Below are 18711 nucleotides of genomic sequence, written 5' to 3' on the forward strand. Positions count from 1 at the left end.
GATATTTAAAATATTTAACTTTTCTAAGCTTCTTTTCTTTTTTTTTTTTTTTTTTGAGATTTCTGTTTACTTGAGAGAGAGAGCACGGGTGGGGGAGAGGGGCAGAGAGAGAAAGAGAAGCAGACCTCTGCTGAGCAGAGAGCCCGACGCGGGGCTCCATCGCAGGACCCCGGTACCATGACCAGGGCCAAAGGCAGACACTTAACTGACTGGGCCATCCAGGCTCCCCTAAGCTTCTTTTCTTATCTGTAATATGGAAGTGAATAATAGTACTAACCTTATTGTGAGTTTTAGATCAGATAAAGAACATTAAGCACTCAGCACAGTGCCTAGCATGTTGTAACTACTCAATAAATGTTAGCTATTGCTAATATAATGTTATTAGCTGTGAGGTGCAAGGTCATTGTGAAATTAAGATGAAAGGATATCTTTAGAGACTTCAAAGAGTTAAGCACCTGAAGGTTTTAGAAAAGAGTGAGTTTGAGACGCCTGGGTGGCTCAGTTGGTTAAGCGACGGCCTTCGGCTCAGGTCATGATCCTGGAGTCCCTGGATCGAGTCCCACATCGGGCTCCCTGCTTAGCAGGGAGTCTGCTTCTCCCTCTGACCCTCCCCCCTCTTGTGCTCTCTCTCTCTCTCTCATTCTCTCTCAAATAAAATCTTAAAAAAAAAAAAAAAAGAATGAGTTCATGATAGCTTATATTTTAACTCCTGGTTTCCAGGAAGGCTTGAGGAGAGAGAGATTGAGTCAGCATTTGGAGCCATTGAGGTCTAGAGTTATATTGTTTGATTGATTAGTTAGTTTGGAACTGTTTGTTGGACTCCTTTTGGTACAGGGCTGATCTCAGGTTGAAGAACCATGGCTCTTGGGGTGCCTGAGTGGCTCAGTTGGTTAAGCGTCTGCCTTCAGCTCAGGTCATGATTTCAGGGTTGCCCCACATCGGGCTCCCTGCTCAGCAGGGAGTCTCCTCCTTCTCCCTCTGCCTTTCTTCCCACTGCTGCTCTCTCCCTCTCTCTCTCATGCTCACTCTCCTTCCTCTCTCAAATAAATAAATAAAATCATAAAAAAAATAAAAACCATGACTCTTGCTTAACTGTTTTCCATTAAAGTCAGGTTTTTTTGGTATATATTCAGGCCTTCTGAACTGTTTTTCTAAGGATTGAAATGAATGTAACATGATTGCTTTAGTTTAGAAAGTTTTTTCCCTTTTATTAATCCTTTTTTTTTTAAAGATTTTATTTATTTATTTGACAGAGAGAGACACAGCAAGAGACGGAACACAAGCAGAGGGAGTGGGAGAGGGAGAAGCAGGCTCCCCCTGAGCAGGGAGCCCATGTGGGGCTCCATCCCAGGACCTTGGGATCATGATCTGAGCCTAAGGCAGACCTTAACGACTGAGCCACCCAGGCGCCCCTCCCTTTTGTTAATCTTTAAGGAGTACAGACTTTAGCCTTTTGAAGGAATTAGAGCTATAATCTGAACAGTGAGGAGAAGAGTGAGGATTAAGGTACTTCTTTTTGTGAACTTGTCACTAGCTGCAAGAAATAAAAAGGCAGTTCTTAGATTTTTGGTAGTGGTCAGTTTTCAACTTGAAATATTATCCATTGGAAGAGTACAGTTTGTGTGCCTGAAAAATACACTAATTGAGTATTTTTTATTTTTTTATTTAAGATTTTATTTATTTATCTGAGAAAGAGAGACACAGCAAGAGAGGGAACACAAGCAGGGGGAGTGGGAGAGGGAGAAGCAGGCTTCCCGCTGAGCAGGGAGCCCGATGCGGGGCTCGATCCCAGGACCCTGGGATCATGACCTGAGCCGAAGGCAGATGCTTAACGACTGAGCCACCCAGGCGCCCCTAATTGAGTATTTTTTAATTTGAGACCGTTGGGTTCCAGCCCTACTAGCAAATACTATATTGTATTTAAATGAGCCAGACCTGGCCATTAAATTTTTTCATGGTCTTTTTTTAAATTAAGGAATAATTGACATAATATATTAGTTTCAGGTATAAAACATGATGATTCAGTATTTGTATATATTGCAAAATGATCACCACAGTAAGTCCAGTTAACATCCATAACTACATATAGTTACAAAAGTCTTTTTCTTCTGATGAGAACTTTCAAGATTTATTCTCCTAGCTACTTTCAAATATGCAGTACAATATTATTAACTATGGCCACCATGCAATACATTATTACATCCCCATGGCTTATTCATTATTACATCCCCCTGGAAATTAGTACCTTTTGACCTTTTTTACCCATTTCACCCACTCCTCATCTCAGGCAATCACCAATCTATTCTCTATATCTATGAGCTTGGGTGGTTTTTTGTTTTGTTTAATTCCACATATAGGGGTGGCTCAGTCGGTTAAGTGTCCGACTTCTGGGTTCAGCTCAGGTCATGATCTCGGGGTCGTGGGATTGAGCCATGCATTGGGCTCTGCACTGAGCGTGGAGCCTGCTTAAGAGTGTCTCTCTCCCGGGTGCCTGGGTGGCTTAGTTGGTTAAGCGACTGCCTTCGGCTCAGGTCATGATCCCAGAGTCCTGGGATCGAGTCCCACATCGGGCTCCCTGCTCTGCTCGAGGCCTGCTTCTCCCTCTGACCCTATCCCCTCTCATGCTGTTTCTCTCTCTCAAATAAATAAATAAATAAAATCTTTAAAAAAAAAAAGAGTGTCTCTCTCCCTCTCCCTCTTCCCAACACCTGCCCCCCACCCTCGCACATGCGCGCACAGTTTGAGGAAACTGTTTTCCATAGTGGCTGCACCAGTTTACATTCCCACCAATATAGTGCACAAGGGCTTCTTCTCCACATCCTCACCAATACTTATTTCTTACCTTTTTAATAATAGCTATTCTAACAGGTGTGAAGTCATACCTTATTGAGGTTTTGATTTGCATTTCCCTGATGATTAGTGACATTGGACATCTTTTCATGTACCTCTTGGCCATCTGTATGTCTTCTGTTGGCCTCCATCTTTGTTAATGGGTTCTTTTCATCATAAAAAGTTTTTTATAAACTGGTTCCCAGCCCACTCAACTCAGAGTTGATATTTCCTATCAGATACATTTCTTTAGAAGTTAAGTACTTAACTCTGCACTGAATTAATCCTTAGTGAAAGGTACAGAGAGTATTGTAGAAAGGAGGTGTAAATATTCATCATACACCAAGCAAAGTAATGTGAGTTTAGAGAAATTAATATTCAAGTTGAAGAGTTTCTTAGTGTGGAGGCTTCTCACTGGAGGTGCAGAATCAATTTGGAGCTTCTACAAAAGTAAAAGTGCCCTACTGAAGTAAAATCTTTAGGACTGGGGACTCCAAGCATGTACATATTTTTTAAAATTTTGACAGACGCTTTTCATGTACCTCTTGGTTAAAAACCACTATCATTGTGGAAGTTGTCCTTGTTTTTTTGCCATTTCCAGATAGAGCTATGCACTACACTTTAGGTATCATCTGATTCTCAAGTTTCTCAACACGCTCAAGATTCTCCTCCAACTCTCCTTTTTCATTTCTCACTCATTGTGTGGGGGTCAGTCATTTCAGAATACAGCTCTAATGAATCTGACTTCTTGTTACCCCCTTAATTAGGAGAATTCCTGAATTTCTGATAGTTATAGTTGTTAAAGGAGGACATCCATATCAGTGTTACTGATTCAATTTTAAATTATTGTTCCAGAATTTTTAAGTCAAATCTGAGCAAGGATCTTTTTTCAAAAAATATTTTATTTATTTATTTAAGAGAGCGCAAGTGAGCAGAGGGAGGGGCAGAGGGAGAAGCAGATTCCCTGCTGAGCACAGAGTTGGATGTGGGGCTCCATCTCAGTACCCCGAGACCATGACCCGTGCTGAAGGCAGATGCTTAACCGACTAAGCCACCCAGGCGCCCAAAATTTGAGCAAAGTTCTTATGACTAGATATATTTGCCATATAGGCAACTTGTGATTTTTTTTTTAGATTTTATTTATTTATTTGACAGAGAGAGACACAGTGAGAGAGGGAACACAAGCAGGAGGAGTGGGAGAGGAAGAAGCAGGCTTCCCGCAGAGCAGGGAGCCCAATGTGGGGCTCAATCCCAGGACCCTGGGTTCATGACTTGAGCCCAAGGCAGACGCTTAACCGACTGAGCCACCCAGGCGCCCCTATTGATCTATACTTTTGATGGATCTCTTTAGGTTTTGGAGTATTTCAAATATACACACCACTGAATAGGAAGAGAAAAAATGGCAAATGTGGGGAAGAAGTCATCATACAATGTGACTACACATTTATATACACCATATTAGACTAGATCTTAAATCCGTCAGTATGCAGATTCTTAAACATCTGGTGGAGAGTCTGTTTTAGATAAAATATGCCATAAGGCATTTTTCATTTTGCTTATACATACGTGCTTGAGAATGTGGAGACTTGAAATCAAACAAGCTGATTGCTTATTACAATTTCAGAAAGAGGCTGAGAAATTTTTTCATTTTTGTTTGCGTCTGGTATCTTTCCTATCCTTTCCCATCCCTAACAGGGATCAGGTTCTAAAGTCAGGGTATGAACCACTTAGTTAGAAAATACTTTTGAGGGCGCCTGGGTGGCTCAGTTGGTTAAGTGACTGCCTTCGGCTCAGGTCATGATCCTGGAGTCCCGGGGTCGAGTCCCGCATTGGGCTCCCTGCTCAGCAGGGAGTCTGCTTCTCCCTCTGACCCTCCTCCCTGTCATGCTCTCTGTCTCTCATTCTCTCTCTCTCAAATAAATAAATAAAATCTTTAAAAAAAAGAAAAGAAAATACATTTGAAAATTACTTAGGATGTCCCCATGTTGGAGATTGACATACTGGCTTCATAAATTCAACACAATTTTTTCTCCAGCATTGAAACAAACCATTGTTTTTTCAGTTTGAGGTCTCATGTAAAATCTGGCTTGTGTTTAAGGACTGTATTGATGAAAAATATGTATTTGTAAATACTAGAGTTCCCCTGACCTTGGCTAAATACACAGTGAGAGGCACATGGGATTGGAAACCAGATAAGTGAACATACAGTTCAAGTCTCCCATCTCTGGCTCCCTGCAGAGTCTATACTCAATGAGTGGAATAACTGTGAGGCCCAAACCATTCAAATTGTTCTTTTCTTTTTATTGCCAGCAACATATAGTTTATGTGATTATGTTAAATGTATATATCCAGTTATCTATTTAGTATACAAAGGTATTTTATGACAGAGGAAATCTTGGGGTGCAGATTTTCTCTATAGTGGAAATTTATAGATCCTTGGATTGAACTGAGCTTAATATAATTAATATTCTTTTGTAGCATTTACTTTTCAAGTCCAACTTTAATGTTCCTCACAATAACCACAAATTCTTTCTCTTTTAGGCTCCTTGGTCTTGTATATGGTAGCCTCAGGTCTTACCCTTGAGTGAAACAAGGGTCATCCTAGAGGCAAAATGAAGAACAGGGCTGTTCTCCTCTTACCAACATAAATATCCCTGAGCCTCGTGTCTCTTAGGCTTAGTGCCTTTGGTCTCTGAATTACTCTTCAGTTTCTATCCTTTTCTGACTTTCAGCTAGAATCTAACCATACCTTTTTTTTTTTTTTTTAATCCTGTTGTTTTAATTCTTTTTTGTTATTTCTGAGGCTCTTAAGTTTGTTATTGGTCCGGTCTTAACCAAGTGGGATTATATTTAGTTATACAGATTTAGAGAGGTCTTTTCTTCTTCCTCCTCCCCTACTGAAAATAATTAAGCAGGAGAAGGTAACCATGTTTTATGTTCTACATGGGCATTCATTGGACTCTGGGCACAACATTGGTTTTATCAAGAAAACCACTGTACTATTTACAATGAGGTTTTACTCATTCTTTGAAATTGCTATTAAACTGCTTAGCTACTGCTTAGAGATGGCACTGCTGTGAATAGTATACCTTATTTGAAAGCTTGGTGCCAGTGCTATGCTTTTAGCTGTGTACTGGTGGCACCTCTTAGAACGTTGCACCTGCCCTAAAGACAGGATGAACAGAAGTTTTCCTGTTGAAGAACTAAGTAAAAATGATTCTTAAAAAAAGATTCTGGGTGTAGGCCAAGAAACATCACTGAGGAAGAAGAGAAGTATAGTTTGCTTCTCCCTGGGAAGCAGTTTGGGCAGGGCAAAACTCCCAGAAATGGACATTCTAAGCTTACTGACTTGGGAAGCTCTGGGTTTTTGCCCCTCAGCCTTTGTGAAATGGAGCTTCTTTTCAGAAGGAGGGATAGGGATGGGACAGACTTAAAGGCTTAAAATAATGCTACTTTCCAACCCTCTAATCACTCCCTTAGAACTAAACAGGAGGTGTCCTCAGATACCTCACAGAGGTAAAGATTGACTATTACTTAGGACCCAAGTTAGATAGGATTGTCCCTAGCTTCTGCTGGATTAGTGACCTGAAGTGGCAGAGAAAAGTGTGGGAAGATAGTTGGAAAATAATACAATGACATTTTTATATCTGAAAAATTTTCAGATTTTTCATTTGTTTTTATTTCCTAGTCACATTGCATCCTCCATTTCATATCTAATAACCAAAATCAGGAGAAAAGGGCCAGGCAAATCCACTTTAATCCTTCCCATTCCCTTGTCCCCATAGAGCTTTGATACTGGTGAAAGCTTGTCCAAATGAACTGGTGACAGCCTGAGAAGTATGTTTGGAAGATAGTGGCAGCGAAGAGATAGTGGGGTTGTGTTTTGTGATGTGGGGAGTGAGTGCTTGAATATAAACTTTGATGGTTTGTTTTTACTTTTATTTATTTTTCTAACTAAAGGTTTTATTTATTTATTTTAGAGAGAGGGAGAGAGTGCTATCAGGGGGAAGAGCAGAGGGAGAGAGAGTAGGAAAGAATCTCAAGTAGACTCTGCGCTGAGTGTGGAGCCCAATGTGGGGCTCAGTCCCACAACCCTGAGATCATGAACTGAGCCAAAATCAAGAGAGGCTCAACCAACTGAGCCACCCAGGCACCCCTGTTTTTATTTTTAACAAAAACAAACTAATCGTAGTACTTTGCACTTGCTATTGATAAAACAATGGCAAATGACTGGTCTATCTTTAGAAATGGTTTTGACTAGGGATTTGAGATTAGGGTAGATTAGGAGTTGATAGCAAGTGATGGTGTCTTTGGTCTAAATAATACCTCCCAAGAAACAAGCAGTACTTTTTTTTTTTTTAAGATTTTATTTATTTGATAGAAAGAGAGCACAAGCAGGAGGAGTGGCAGGCAGAGGGAGAGGGAGAAGCAGGCCCCAGCTGAGCGGGGAGCCTGATTCGGGGCTTGATTCCATAACCCTGAGCCGAAAGCAGATGCCTAACTAACTGAACCACCCAGGCGCCCCACAAACAGTACTTTTAAAGGAAACTTAGATTTTAGTGTGGTGCTCTTTAATAAAAATTATCTTTTTTTTTTTTTTTAAGATTTTTTTCGGGGGTAAGGGCAGAGGGAAAGGGAAAGAGAGAATCTTTTTGTTTAAAAAAAAGATTTATTTATTTGAGAGAGAGTGCGGGGTGGGGACAGCAGCAGAGGGAGAGACTCTCAAGCAGACTCCCCACTGAGTGTGGAGCCCAATGTAGGGCTTGATCCCATGACACTGAGATCGTGACCTGAGCCGAAATCAAGAGTTGGGGGCTTAACTGACTGAACCATCCAGGTATCCTGAAAGAGAAAAAATTTTAAGCAGCCTTCACATCAGTGTGAAGCCTGATGTGGGGCTCCCTCTCACGACCCTGAGATCATGATCTAAGCTGAAATCAAGAGTTGGATGCTTAACTGACTGAGCCACCCAGGTGCCCCTTTAAGATTTTATTTTTAAGTAATCTCTACATCCACCGTGGGGCTTAAATTTACAACAAGATCAAGAGTCACATGCTCTACTGACTGAGCCAGCCAGGCACTCCTAAAAATGATCTTTTCTTAAATATTCTTTTATTGATCTTATCTTAGGGATTTTTTTTTTTAAATTTTATTTATTTGATAGAGAGACAGCGGGAGAGGGAACACAAGCAGGGGGAGTAGGAGAGGGAGAAGCAGGCTTCCCGCTGAGCAGGGAGCTTAGGAATGGTTTCTTACCACATTTTCCCTGCTTATATGTTTCTGTTTCCTTTTTTTTTTAAAGACCAGAGAGCTTTAGGGTGCCTGGGTGGCTCAGTTGGTTAAGCGACTGCCTTCGGCTCAGGTCATGATCCTGGAGTCCCAGGATCAAGTCCCACGTCGGGCTCCCTGCTCAGCAGGGAGTCTGCTTCTCTCTCTGACCCTCCCCCCTCTCATGCTCTCTATCTCATTCTCTCTCTCAAATAAATAAATAAAATCTTTAAAAAAAAAAATTTAAAAAAAAATAAAGACCAGAGAGCTTTATTTTTTAAATTTATTTAAAATCTATTATATAAAAAAATAAATTTATTTATTTGAGAGAGAGGGGGAGAGAGCATCAGAGGGAGAGGGAGAAGCAGACCGCCCACCGGGCAGGGAGCCCAACACAGGACTCGATCCCAGGACCCTGAGATCATGACCCGAGCTGAAGGCAGACGCTTAACCAATTGAGCCACCCAGGCACCCCTGTTTCCGTATCTTTCAAAACTGTTTCCGAAGTTTGGGGCACCTGGCTGGCTACTGAGCAGGAAGCCTGATGCGGGACTCGATCCCAGGACCCTGGGATCATGACCTGAGCTGAAGGCAGATGCTTAACCAACTGAGCCACCCGGTGCCTAAGAATACTTAAAGTCTTAAAAAAAAAAATTTTTTTTTTCCAAAGTTCATCTTGCAAGCTACTGTATCATAAGTCCAATGGGGCTAGTAGGACAGACAGAATGGACTCAAATAATCACATGCATAACAGGGTGGCGGTCAGAGAAAATATCCGTGAAGAAGTTTAAGTAAATATCTGAAGGATGAATAGTAGCTAATTTGGAGGAGAGAGTTAAATGAATCAACAACTAAGTAGAAAAGTCCCTTAAGGTCTGGAGGTCATGAGAGAGAATTGGAAAATGTAGGAGTTATCAATTTGAACCAGTAAATGGTAATTGATGCCATAGAACTGGATGAGGTTACCCAGGGCGAACGTGTCTGTTGAATAAGATGAAAAGAAGGGGGCCCAGGATAGATCCTTGAGGAACACCAAGAAGGTAGCTAACTTAGATGGCATATTAAGAAGTGCTTTTCTGGGGCACCTGGGTGGCTCAGTTGTTAAGCGTCTGCCTTCAGCTCAGGTAGTGATCCCAGGGTTCCGGAATCAAGCCCCACATCGGGCTCCCTGCTCCGCGGGAAACCTGCTTCTTCCTCTCCCACTCCCCCTGCTTGTGTTCCCTCTTTCGCTGTGTCTCTCTCTGTCAAATGACTAAATAAAATCTTTAAAAAAAAAAAAAAGGTGCTTTTCTGTGTAATGAAGAGCATATGAAACTACAACTGGGAACACATGTCGACAAAAACATTTAAAAGTCTTTTGAAGGGGTGCCTGGGTGGCTCAGTTAGTTAAGCATCTGCCTTCGGCTCAGGTCATGATCCCAGGGTCCTGGGATCGCCCTGCATCAGGCTCCCTCTCTCTCTGCCTCTCCTCCCCGCTTGTTCTCTCTCTCAAATAAATAAAATCTTTAAAAAAATAAATAAATAAAGGTAAAAATCTTCTGAACGGTATAATAGAACTTGCTTGGTTCTGTAGATTTGGTTTACTGGGGACACCTGGGCAGCTCAGTTGGTTGAGCGTCTGCTTCGGCTCAGGTCAGGATCCCACAGTCCTGGGATCAAGTCCCACCTCAGGCTCCCTGCTCAGTGGGGAGTCTGCTTCTCCCTCTCCCTCTGCTGCTACTCCCCCTGTTTGTGCTCTCTCTTGCTCTGTGTCAAATAAATAAACAAAATCTTAAAAAAAAAAAATTTTTTTTTTGGTTTACTGTATTGAGTCGTGCTTCTTTCTTTTTTTTTTTTTTTTAAGATTTATTTATTTATTTTAGAGAGAACGAGTGAGTGAGTACAAGCCCGAGGGGCAGAGGGAGAGGTAGAGAGAATCTCAAGCTGACTCTTCACTGAGTGCTGATGCTGACGTGTTGCTGATCTCAGAACCCTGAGATCGTGACCTGAGAGTCCGCCGCTTAACTGACCCTGCCACCCAGGCACCCCTGGACTGAGTCATGCTTTAAGGGAAAGTTCCTTTCCCATGTTACTTGTAAACAGTGAAAGAGTGATTCTTGTTTTTTACTTTAACCACTTCCCATATTTTTCCTGCTTTCTAGTGCCTTTTCTAAATCAGTCTCAACTTCCTTAAATCCATTTTTACATAATTACAAAACATAGACTTTGTAATTAGACCTATGTTTGAATCTCAGTACTTTCACTTAATAGATGTGGAATCTTGCTAATGACCTTTGAATCTCATTTTCTTTAAATTTTGTATGGATTAAAAGTATACTTATTTATTTATTTAAAGATTTTATTTATTTATTTCACAGAGAGATAGCGAGAGCAGGAACACAAGCAGGGGGAGTGGGAGAGGGAGAAGCAGGCTTCCCCTCGAGGAGGGAGCCCGATGTGGGGCTCGATCCCAGGATCCTGGGATCATGACCTGAGCTGAAGGCAGACGCTTAACGACTGAGCCACCCAGGCGCCCTAAAAGTGTATTTAAATGTGTAGTATATGGTTGTCTACTAGTCGTAGGCCAGCAGCAAATGTGTGTACTCTCTTCTCTTTCTTGGATCCTATCCTGTATTTCCAGGCAGGTGAGTTCTTTCATCTGTGATCAGGCCCTGTCCCACCTCCCTGTGGCATCATGTAATAGCTTTTCTACTAGAGTAAAGGAGTTTTACATTTCAAGTAGTAAAAGTCCTCTTGGGAGAGGAAGTACAGGGGAGTTTTGCATTGTTGTAATGTTGAGTTTTTCAACAACGGCACCATTGGCATTTGGGGCTAGGTAATTTGTTGTGGGGGCAGTCTTGTGTATTGTAGGATGTTTAGCAGCATCCTTGCCTTTACTCACTTGATGCTAGTAGCATCTTCTCTAAGTTGAGTTAACCAGAAATGTCTCCAGACATTGCCAGATGTCCCCCAGAGAGCAGTCTCCATTTGAGAACTATTTGCTAAAACACTACTCCTGATGTGAATGTTACTTACATGGCTCTGTGTGTTTATGAACATTCAGTGAGTTGCATACAGTGTTCTGCTGTGAACATTATGTTTCCATAAAAAGTTTTTAAAATACTTTTTTCACCAAAGACAGTAGAGAACCAGGCTGTAACCCTTTATGATACCTAAGTATGTCTAGATTTTCATTCTTTTCCCTCAATCCCTGAAAGGTGAGGTGAATTAAGGCAAGAAAGGGGTCCATGGTAGGATGGAAAGGCAGCAAAAAATAGTCTGAAACATTGGCATCCAAATATCTTTTCACCTTCTAGCCAGTAGGGTGTGGAATTCAACCTAGGAAAATTTCTACTACAAGATTTCAGAAATAAGCTCTGGGCATACGATAGAGTTGAATTATCAGCAAAACAGTTATCTTCCCTCCCACCCTCTCTGCTATTCTGTGACAGCAAAAAAGAGGATAACCTTATTTTGGTCACTTCAACTCTTATGACCCCTTTCTTGATGGTCACTGAAGTTACTTCTGAAAGTGTTTGCTTTTACCTTTAATATAAAATCCTTCAGTTTTTCTTTGTATTGATGGGTAGAATGTCCTTCCATATTGGGTGATGTTGACTACTGCCTGAGAATATAGTCCCCAGAGAAGTCCTTGGATAGGACCCAAGCTGAAAGCAGTAGGTTAAATAACCCACCTCATTGTCTTGAGAGGAGTCCAAGAAAAGATCCCGTTTTGAAGTCTGAAAGATCCTGGAAAGAGAGGACAGGCCTTGGGCCAAGCAGCCTTTGAGGTGGTAACCAGCTCATAAACAAGAACTGGCATGTGCCAACAGAGTCTCATCCTGGCTCCAGAGTTGGCTGAGGAGAGAAAAGTGTGGAAGGCTCTGTAAGTGGAAGGATTATTCTTGGCTTTGGCTATAGGGTGGCTGGAAATAGAGCAGGGAGGGAGCTTGGACCTGGTCTCTGGGGTCTGGGCATTGCCCTGAGAGAAAGAGTTTTTCCCTTCCTCTTCTTGTTTTATTTTTTTCCCCTTCTTTCTTAGTATTGACATTTCAAGGTACAGGAAATAGTTGGATATTGAGTGTTCTACAACTCTTCTAGAACAGTCTGTTAATATTCTGGTCTGCTAAAACGAAAGCCAGAAGAGATTTAACTAGTAGAATCAGGGCTCATAACTATTATGAAAGTGCTCTAATCAAGGTACCCTCAGCTTATTTGGAAGTGTTTAAGTTTTATTAAAATCTCATCATTGCCAGCATGGTTTTTTAGAGAGGATGGACAGCCATGGTGGCTAAACCAAGGACACCAGTAAGACCTGAAGTTGGCAACAGAGTGAAATATCTGAGAACAAAAGGAGAGCATTGGTACAGGAAGGAGGTACAACCATGCCTCTGAACCCCTATCCCCTTGTTATTCTTTACAGGCCCTGGCAACTGCCAAAGCTTGCTCAATAGAGTTGTGGGCTGGGGATTGTTTCTTAAACCCTGTATGGGAGTACCAAGCTTCAGCTGCGTTATCTAGGCTCTGAGCCTCTGGCACTTGGCTAAGGCACTTGCTGAGGCATCTGGTGACTATAGACAAAAGCCTATTTTGTCAGAGAGAAGATTGGGGCAAAGTACAAGCATTGTTATCTCTGATGCCCTCAGGGTAAACTGTCTATTTGGCAAGCGAGACTGTCTTGACCTTGTGAATTACAGCAACCTGTCCACTTGGTCTTACGTTTCTTTGAGATTATTTTCTACTAGGGACTTTGCAGCATTCAGGTGTTGAATTGCTACTCTTTGAAAAAACTATTAATTTTTTTTTTAAGTTTTAAATGTCATAAAAGTAATAAATGCCTTATTATAAAAATTTTGGAAAATCAGAAAGGTAAAAGGAAGAACAGAAAAATCATATTTAGTTTTATTATATTTTCTTAGCAGAAGAATTTCTTTAACATTGTGGATCCGGCTAGATTATTGGTTCAGGACTGGCTTGGACATGACCTATACCTCATGAATCTCAACTCTCTTCCCTTAAGCATATTTAATTTTCTGATTTGGGAACTGACCTGGTCTGGCCCTGCTTGGCTAGGCTTTATTACATTTGATGAAATCTCACCCTGGAGTATGAAACTCTTATCATCTATATTTAAGTTTTTATAACTTGTATCAGAGCCAACTTTTTATCTTTATCTGTGATTATCTTTAATAAATGAATGTGTAGGGGGAAAGGTTTTATTATTTTTAAAGGCTTAATGTTAACACACTTTCTTCTTTTGGGAAAGAGGTCTGTGGTGTCAGTTAACATAATAATGGGCTTTCATTGATGAGCTTGGTCAAGAAAATCTTATGAGATTTCTTATTGTATAAATAGAAAAGGGCTGTCCTGTGGAGACTTGAGACTCCACAGAAAGTAATCTGTTTCCAGAACTCATTAATGACTGATAGGTAGTCGGAGAATTTTGGGGATGAGTGAGCTAAACAGGTTATATATGGGGAAATTTTTTTTTACTAATACAAGTTTTTTAATTAGCAATAATCGCGCCTCGGATAAACCTCATTGGCTACGATACTGCCACTGCGCAAAGCTAATAATACAAGTTTTTTAAAATGAAGATATTCACATTTCCTCTTTTTAAGTGTACAATTTAGTGGTTTTATGGTATATTCACAAAGTTGTATAGCTATCATCATTACTCAATTTCAGAATATTTTCATCACTCCAGACAGAAGCCTTTGGACCTATGAGCAGTGTGTGTCTCCTCTTTCCCCCCTTTTCATATACACACACAAACACACACACACACGTACACATACCACACACACACACCATTCTCCTTTTCCCTCAGCTCCTGCAAGTCACGTGTCTATTTTATATCTCTATGGATTTGTCAATTCTGGACATTTCATATAAATAGAATCATACAGTATGTGACCTTTTTGTGTCTGGCTCCTTTCACTTAGTATAATGTTTTCAGGGTTCATCCATGTAATTCATTCCTTTTACATGGTTGAATAATATTCCATTATATAGATATACCAGGTTTGTTTATCCATTTGTCATTGCTAGACATTTGGATTGTTTTCACTTTTTGGCTATATGAATAATGTTACTACAAACATTGGCATGCAAGTTTTTTTAAAAAAATATTTTTATTTATTAATTAGAATATGAGCAGGAGGAGGGGGCAGAGGGAGAGAGCAAGAAGCAGACCCCTCACTGAGCACAGAACCCAATGTGGGGCTGAGTCCCAGTATCCCAAGATCATGACCCAAGCCAAAGTGAGACACTTAACTGACTGAGCCACCCAGGCACCCTTCCATATGAGTTTTAGAATCAACTTGTCAATTTCTCCAAAAAGGCTACTGAGGATTTTGACAGAGATTGTATTGAATCTGTGGCACAATTTGGAGAGTATTATAGTCTTAACATTTTTGAGTTTTCCAATCCATGATCATGGGATCTCTTTCCATTTATTTAGGTCTTCTTTAATTTCTTTTAGTGATATTTTACAGTTTTCAATAATACAAGTCTTGCACTTCTTTTGTTATATTTAGTCTAAGTATTTTGTTCTTTTAGATTGTATTTGGATTTGTATTTATATTGTAAATGGAATTTCCTCAATTTCATATAGCTCTGTAGAAATACAGTTAATTTGTATTTCTTAGTCTTGTATCTTGCATCCTTTCTGAACTTACTAGTTCTAACAGATTTTTTTGTGTGTATTCTTTAGGACTTTCTATCTATAAGATCATGTCATTTGCAAATAGAGATACTTTTTTTTTTTTTTTTAAGATTTTTATTTATTTGAGAGAGAGAACACATGAGAGGGGATAGGGTCAGAGGGCGAAGCAGACTCCCCGCTGAGCAGGGAGCCCGATGCGGGACTCAATCCAGGGACTCCAGGATCATGACCTGAGCTGAAGGCAGTCGCTTAACCAACTGAGCCACCCAGGCGCCTGCAAATAGAGATACTTTTTACTTCCTTTCCAATATGGATTTCTTTTCTTTTTTTCTTACCTAATTGCCCTGGCTATAACCTCTAGTACAATGTTGAATAGAAGCAAGAGCAGACATTCTTGGCTTGTTCCTGATTGCAAGGGAAACATTCAGTCTTTCACGTTAAGTATGATGCTAATGGTGGATTTTTCAGAGGTGCTCTCTGTTAAGGAAGTTTGGAGGGAACATTTATACTCATTTGAGATTGAAGAGTATTTTTTTTTTTCATGACAAAAGTTCTTGAGCTAAGGATGTGTGTGTGTGCGTGCGGGCACACATGGGTGTTTGTGTTAGGGAGGCAGTTAGAGAAACTTGTGGAATGTAAAGCTTACAAGACTGAGAGCATCTGGATTCTACAGTCCATTGTACCACTTAAACTGGGCATTCTTTTGTATTCTCTGTACTTTATTCATTCATGCTTTCTGTCCATCAGGTATTTTTTGAATATCTAGTTTACTAGATATGTATTTGAGGACACAAGGGTGAAAATAAAAAGGCTGAGGTCTTTGTCTTTGGATAGCACTGTACCGCAACTTTATACTCTATCTCAACAACCTCAATTTTTTTATCTGTGAAGATGGAGTTATTGGGTATTCATTGATTTGTGGGCACGTGTTAAGGCCCTGCTTATTTTCAGAGTTCAGTATGGAATCAGTGTTAAGAATGGCTTTATAAAAAAAAGAAAGAAAGAAAGAAAAAAGAAAAAAAAGAATGGCTGTATATGGGGCGCCTGGGTGGCTCAGTCATTAGGTGTCTGCCTTCGGCTCAGGTCGTGATCAAGCCCCACGTTGGGCTCTCTGCTCACCGGGAAGTCTGCTTCTCCCTCTCCCACACCCCCTGCTTGTGTTCCCTCTCTCTCTGTCTCTCTTAAATAAAAAAAAAAGGAAAAGGCTTTATATGGGACGCCTGGATGGCTCAGTCGTTAAGCGTCTGCCTTCGGCTCAGGTCATGATCCCAGGGTCCTGGGATTGAGCCCCACATCTGGCTCCCTGCTCTGTGGGAAACCTGCTTCCCCCTCTACCAGTTCCTCTGCTTGTGTTCCCTCTCTTGCTGTCTCTCTCTGTCAAATAAATAAATAAAATCTTTTAAAAATAAATAAATAAAAATAAAATAAAATAAAAGAATGGCTTTATATGTATGTAGCACAAGTACTACATATATGTCAGTGACTTAGATTCTCATTTTTTCAAACTACTCTAGTTATAGCAGTGACTCCCAAATCTTCTGTCTTGGCCTCTTTTCTAAGTTTGACCATGGTTTCCAGCTGCCTAACATATTTCTTGCTTGGTTGTCTCAAATATACTTCAAATTCACAGTATCCAAAGGAAAAAAAAAAGAAAATCATAATTTGTCCCTAAAGCCCACTTTTCTCCATGCTTTCTGAATTTCATTAATAGTACTATTTCCTTCCATTTACCCAGACTAGAAATTCTGTGTCATCTTTGATACCTTTTTCTCACTGCGCACATCTAGTATATCATAAAGACTATTTTGAGAGACTATTTCCTACGTATCTCTTGTTACCCCCCTCTTCTTTATACTTGCTGCCATTTCCTTTGTTCAAACTGTCATCATTTATTTGGACCAAACTCTTTTCTCACCCCCTTTCTTTCCCTCTTGGTAAATTGTCATTCAGGACCCAGCTTAAATGTCGCTGCCTCTTTATAGCATATTCTTGTTAGCCAACTTCTCAACTTCAGGTGAAATGAAATATCTTTCTATTAATGTTATGGCAGTTTTAAATATTGTATAGGTATTAACAGCATACATTGTAGAATTATACAGACTTGAGTTTGAATCCTAGCTGTATGACCTTGAGCATATTACTCAGCCTCTCTGAGCCTCAATTTTCTTATCTTTTTTTTTTTAAGATTTTATTTATTTATTTGACAGAGAGAGACACAGCGAGAGAGGGAACACAAGCAGAGGGAGTAGGAGAGGGAGAAGCAGGCTTCCCGCTCTGCAGGGAGCCTGATGCGGGGCTCCATCCCAGGACCCTGGGATCATGACCTGAGCCGAAGGTAGACGCTTAACAACTGAGCCACCCAGGCACCCCTCAATTTTCTTATCTTAAAGCTAGTAAGTACTTCATAGAGCAGAAGTGAAGATTGAATGCAATTATGAAGGTAATGATTACAGTAATCATGGCCACAATATGTTGAACATTTACTATTTGCTAAACACTGAGCTGAGTACAATACTAGATACATATTGCTTATAAGAATTATTAGCTCAGTGCCTAATGTACAGCAGACATTCTCAACTAAAGTTAGTATTTTCTATGTTGTCGTCTTTTCACTAGGCTGAGCATCTTAATGGCAAGAACCACGTTTATCAGTAAACAGTTGTTGAGTTTGAATTTATTTAGTGTGATTTGACAAAATGCTTGGAGGTCTTCTTCACAATAATACTGTATTCCCTACTAACTTGACTGCAGTTCCTTGGGGATTTGAAGGTTTGGGGTTTCCTATTAAAGTTACACATTCCCCTGGAGAGGTAATACCTTGTACTATTATCAAGAGCTATCCTATGGGAATTAGTTGTTTATCAGCTGCTCTCTAATCTGAGAAAAACCTTGCAGAATGAGACTGGATGAGAAAGAAAGGGGAGACCTGGGCATACAGTATCATGGGGAATAAAATCACTGTTTCCTATTTGCCTCAACATTACTTAATCTTTTTACTGATTTGTATGGACATCATGCCACCTATTCTACCACAGCAACATTTGGTAGCCTTGGCTGTGCTGTAGAACCATGGGATTAGATCATGTAAGAGTGAGTCATTTGTTATTTGAAGGTCTAAATTAGTTTATTTATTTATTTATTATTATTATTTTAATTTTATTTATTTATTTGACAGAGAGAGACATAGTGAGAGAGGGAACACAAGCAGGGGGAGCGGGAGAGGGAGAAGCAGGCTTCCTGCCAAGCAGGGAGCCCAATGTGGAACTCGATCCCAGGACCCTGGGATCATGACCTGAGCCGAAGGCAGACGCTTAACGACTGAGCCACCCAGGCGCCCCTAGTTGAATTATTTAATACTTTGTGATATTAGAGGCACAACTGCAGAGTCCCTATAGAGACAGTTAATAGCTTTATATGAGTACTGAGAGAGAATACTCTAAACTTCGTCCCTAATTTTGGCCAGCTACCTGATAAATGAGTATCAGCTATTAGCCACCCTGTGAACTGCCTAGAGGAATGTTGAGCACAAATGGGATGATAAACCTGAAAGCACTGAAAAAGCTACACAAATGCAAAGTGGATTATTCCCGACTTGAACATGGGACTGGAAAACTCACTTAGCTTCCTGGGCCTCAGTTTCCTTATCTGTAAAATGAAAGACTTGGAAAATTATTTCCCAAGGCCCCTGTCAGTTCTAAAATTTTGAGAGACTCCATCCTGGTGTTTCTGCTTTCACGCAGTCATAACACACCAGCCATAGTTATTCTTTTAAAACTTGTCCAATCAATATCACATCTTTCCTCAGAACCCTCCACTGGCCCTTCATTTCCTTCAGAGAAAAAGCCAGTGGTCTGTAAGGTCCTATATACGTGATCTTTGCTTCTCCCTGCCATACCTCTGTGGCCTTATCTCCTATTTTCCTCCTCTCTCACTCTTCTCCAGCCATACCAAACCCTGCTGTTCCTTGA

General features: G+C 40.6%; 1 protein-coding gene and 1 pseudogene across 3 annotated transcripts in view; one reads left to right on the forward strand and one right to left on the reverse strand.

Annotated features, from left to right (window-relative positions):
* ZNF609 (zinc finger protein 609) overlaps window positions 1–18711 on the forward strand; it is a 215308-nt gene that overhangs the window by 38984 nt on the left and 157613 nt on the right. The gene's annotated exons all lie outside the window — the stretch shown is intronic.
* On the reverse strand, window positions 13466–13647 carry LOC118003807 (annotated as a pseudogene).

The sequence above is a fragment of the Mirounga leonina genome, unplaced genomic scaffold (assembly GCF_011800145.1).
Source record: "Mirounga leonina isolate KUSES-001 unplaced genomic scaffold, KU_Mleo_1.0 Mir_91, whole genome shotgun sequence".
Lineage (NCBI taxonomy): Eukaryota > Metazoa > Chordata > Mammalia > Carnivora > Phocidae > Mirounga > Mirounga leonina.